The following is a 4,656-nucleotide window of genomic DNA, read 5'->3' on the forward strand; positions in this document are numbered from 1 at the left end:
AACATGTAGCATCAGGAGGGGAAAACATTCTGCCCATCTCCGCGTGGCAACCAGCAGAGCCCCCAGGCCTGGGCAATCCCCGTGGCACAACACAGACATCACGGCACCTAGGTCGTCCCGCACCAGTGGCTGTGCAACCTCTCCTTGACACCTCCAGTGACGGGGGGTCTAACAGCGAGACGTGTTCCCCGATCTCCAGCCCAAGCTGACTTCGCTGCAACTCCCAGCCGTGGGCCTGCGTCCTCCTCTCTGCAGCGAGAGAGACAAGCTGCTTTCCCCCTTCTCTGTGGCAGCCCTTCAGGTGTTTGCCGACCGCTCTCACGTCCCCTCCTAAGCACCTCTTCCGCAAGCTGAACATGCCCGGGTCCGTCAGCCTGTCCTCCTATGGCTTGGGGCCTTTCTCGTCTTTGTCACCCACCTCTGGATCCTCTGTAACTTCTCTGCATCCTTTTAAAAAACATATGTTAACTTAAGATCAATCAGAAGCTTGAGAATCTGCAAAAATAAGAGCTGCAAAAGGCTGAAAGGAAACTCAGATGGTGGGGGATGATGGGACCGTCTCCCTCCCGTGGCCCTGGGGGTGATGTTGCATTTCAGTAGCTGCTGTTGAGCACTTCCAAATCAGCAGGACTAGATAATTGCCCGTGACCCTTCCAGGAGCTGGTTGAGAGCCCCCTGCTTCACTACCACGACTGCTCCGTGGGTCGTGGGGCTCTGAGCAAGTCCCCAAAGGCTGGCACAAAACCAAGGCTGTGTCAGTATTTAAAAGGGGAAACACGCGGTCCTGGGTAATCACAGGCCTGCGGGGCTGCCCTTTCTCTCGGGCTAAATAACGGCTCAGATAAGAATTGGCTAATCAGGAGTTGCTGCTTGCCAAGCCCGGTGATTTGCAGAACACGGATGTTGTAAAACTACCCGAACGCATTCGCCGGGGAGGCGACAAGGCCGGCTGCTGCCAGGAGGAGGCTGGGAGGTCTGCGAGGCGCTCGACAGGGCCCCAGCCGCTGTGATCGAGAACCCGGCGCGCGACCGGATCAGCGGTCTGGCCACGGGGTGAAGTGGCTCCTGGGCAGGCCCCAAGGGCAGCTGTGAGCAGGGGGCTCCCCTCGAGCAGAGCTTCTCCGGGGGGCTGCCCCGGGACCGGTCCCTTCCCTTTGGCCAGTAGCAAACCGGGCGCTGGCCTCCTGCGGCCGCCCCACATCTGGAGGCAGTGGTGAGGGATAAGGGTCAGGATGTGGGAGCAAGCCGGGTCCTCATCTACTGGGTCCTGCTCAGGCACCGCTGAAGCTTTGCACGTGGAGGCTGTGATTCTGGGCGAGGGATGCCTGCACACACTCCCCCCACGGCCTCGTGGGTCACTAGCCAGCTAGTGCAATCGCTCATCTTTCCGAGGGACTCGCAGCCCCATCCTGCACGGCAGGAGCAACGTGCCGCTACACGCGCACGCCTGGCACCACAGCTTTCACACGCCCTGTTTGCTCGCTGGTCCTTTGCAGGCTGGCTCCCGGCGCTGGGCTTCCCCGGGACTCTGCGCTTGCAGCCCAACGTCCTGGTGTGCATCAGGAAGTGTCCCCCGTTTGCACCAGACAGGCCACGTAGCTGCTGGGACAGCACTCCCGCTCCCCGTGCCGTCTGACACACATTCCCGTTTGCTGAGAGGCCTCTGGAAAGTTTCTCTCCCGACAAGGAAGGAAGTGCTGTTTGCATGCAGTCGTTTGCTGGCTGGTGTGTGAATGCCGCCTCCTCGACATCCGCACCCCCCCCGGCTGTGCCCACCCGGTAGGGGTGACCCAGAAACCCCTTGGCCGCTGCACTCCCAGCGCGACGTCGTGCAGATCTTGCCCGCGGGGTTCGTCCCCCCCAGGGCACAAGTCCGGGTCAGGGCTGAGGAACGCAGATCCCTGCTGTGCTGGAGAAGCCCCCGCCGTCTCCACGGCCGGTGCCCGCTGCCTGCTCCGCGCCTGGCTGCAGATTCTCCGCCACGCGACTTCCGGCACTTCCAAGGGAGGACGAACGCTGGGCCCTCCCTGGGGCCTGGCTCTGACGCCCTTGCACTAGTTCTGCACGGAGAACGACAGCTGCTGGTGAAACGCATGCACCACCGGCACGCGCGTGCAGGGCAGGCTGGGTCTGCTCCTGGGCGTCTAGTGCTCGTGAACGACGCTGCCCTGCCAACGCTGGAGCCCGAGCCCCGTCCCGGGCCACGTGCAGGAGTGCACGCAATCGCAGGCCGCAACCTTGACCCGGAGCGCAGGGCAGCGCAGCACAAGCGGCCGGTCTCCTCCCGCCGAGCCTGGCGGTCCCGGGCGAGGCCTTGAGGCGCGGGGAGACCTGCGATCGCCACGCTCCACCTCCCGGCCCGGCTCGTCCTCTGCCGCCTCGCTGCAGCGTCCTGGGGCAATGCAGGAAGCTGGGAGCAGCCGAAGGGAAGTGGTTTTTCCTCCAGCCTGGAGCAAATCGCTTCCAGCCCGGGAGGCCGAGGGCCGCGAGCAAAGCTGTCGGGCCGCAGGGAGAAGTGTACGGTTGCGAGGTGCAATGGGCTGGGGGTATCAGCAGGCCGCGGACGCAGGGTGTAGCCGGGCCACATCCCGGGGAAACACAAGCCCCTCTCCTAGCCGGCGAGAGCGTTGCCCAAGATCACCTCTGTCACCCCAGCAGCCGGGGAAGCAGCCGGCTGCCCACAGACGTCCTGCGCCCTGGACCAGTTGCGGTGATGCCTGCTTGAGCAGAAGGAGCGACGGGGGTGGCGGCCGGCTCGCACACTCCCGGGCCCCTTACACGTCGCTCGGGCAAGCTGCACGGACACCATGAGGCTCACCAGCCCGTGCAAGGGTCCCCGCTGCATGGGGCGGCCAGGCGCGGGGGCGTCCCGCCGGCTGCGCTGCTGCGGGCACCTCTCCGAGACGGGCCAGGCTCCTCGCGCCGCGCCACGGGCCACGCAGGCAACGGGGGAGGCCGGGGCAGGCGGCGAGCTCTTCCACTGGTGTTTGCCAGCAGTGGCCACGTTGACTCAGCGAGGGAGCCAGCCGTTCTCCCGCTGTATAAACTAACAGCGCCTGGCTCTGACCGAGATGACAGTCCATACACAAATATTATAATTTCAGGGCTACACCCTGGCATTGTCGGCATTACCGTGACCTCAGGGACCGCTTACACCAGCAGTCTGGAGGGACGCGCTGCAGCAGGGTCCTTAGCAAAAAAACAGTTTCACAGAATTATAAAAACGAGGGTTGAGGGGAGCTCAGGGGGTCGCATCTAGTCCAGACCCTGCTCCAGGCAGGACCAGCCCCAACTCCATCATCCCAGACAAGGCTTTGTCTACCCAGGTCTTAAACACCTCCAAGGGTGGGGACTCCCCACCACCTCTCTGGGGAGCCTGCTCCAGCACCCTCCTACAGAGACATTTTTTCCTCATATCTATCCTCAACTTCCCTTGCTGCAGCTTGAGCCCATTGCTCCTTGTCCTGTAGTCTGCCCCCACCGAGACCAGCCCGGCTCCAGGAAGCTAGAGGTTTGGAAAGGGAAATCTCAATTTGCCTGGACAGCAGGGAGCAAGATCCGGCGCAGACCGCGGGGAAACGGGCTCCCGACGTGCAGGCGCGCGGGGGCGAGACCAGCCGGGATCGGGGCGGTCGGTCCCCTGCAGGGAATGGATCCAGAGACGCAGCGAGTCCGCTCCGTTGCTGGAGCAGGCGAGGGCACCCGGGGCCCAGCTCCAACCCCGGGGGAGGGCACAGGCCGGAGGAGGACGGCCATCCCGGCACAGCTGTGTCAGCTGGGAGACGGGAGGGCAGAGGCCTGCGCAGCACGGGGCTTTCCTGCCCGGCTCACGGGGCTCGCCTTCCAACAATATTTATCCTCCCCCGGGCGACCGGCTGTTCCCTGAAAGCCCAGCGGCCCCAGCGGCCGGAGCAGGCCAGGACGTGGCGCTCAGCTGCTCTGTTGTGCTTGGCCGCGGCCCCTGTCCTGTGCGAGCTCCGGCTGCCCCGTCCGCGGGGAGGGAGGGAGGACGCCGGGGCCTGGTCCGGGTCCCGCTGCCCCGTGCAGGGACGTGCCCGGCCTGGGCACTGGGAGCAGCCACGGGACTCAGCCAGGCCCGACGGGAGCCGGCGCTGCGCAAGTCTTGGACGTTCGGTGCCACTTGCTCAGAGGGGCCGGGGCTTCGGCCCCCCGCAAATGCCCGGCAGGGCACAGCGACGGGGCCGGCAGACGGTGCTGGTGCCGCCCTCTCCAAGCCCAGGACACGATGAGCACAGACCTGCCCAGGGCCGCATCCTGGCTTGCCTGCTTACGTCAGTGGAGCCCGAGCCCAAATGTGTAGAGCAGGCCTGAGGCCCGGTCCCCTTGCCGCTGACTGCTGCTCAGCTGCCTGGCCTCAGTTTCCCTTTTCTCAGGAGCTGCAGAGAGCCGGCAGCTGGACATGGGCTAGAGCTGGCTTGCTCGGGCGGCGCATCCCTCTCTCGCACAGCCGGGCACAAGGCGGGATGTCCCTTTGCCCCTGGGGAACGGGCTGGAGGGGGCAGCCAGGAGGAGCAGGCGTTAAAACACTTCTGTGTCATAGGGAATGGTGCTGCCCGCCTCGCACATCACTGTCACACTGCTTTATCTCAGCAGGGCCTTGGCCTCAGCTTGAAATGCACGGGGGGGGGGGGGGGG

The sequence above is a fragment of the Gavialis gangeticus genome, unplaced genomic scaffold (genome assembly GCF_001723915.1).
Source record: "Gavialis gangeticus isolate Ggan-Ray unplaced genomic scaffold, GavGan_comp1, whole genome shotgun sequence".
Classification (NCBI taxonomy): domain Eukaryota; kingdom Metazoa; phylum Chordata; order Crocodylia; family Gavialidae; genus Gavialis; species Gavialis gangeticus.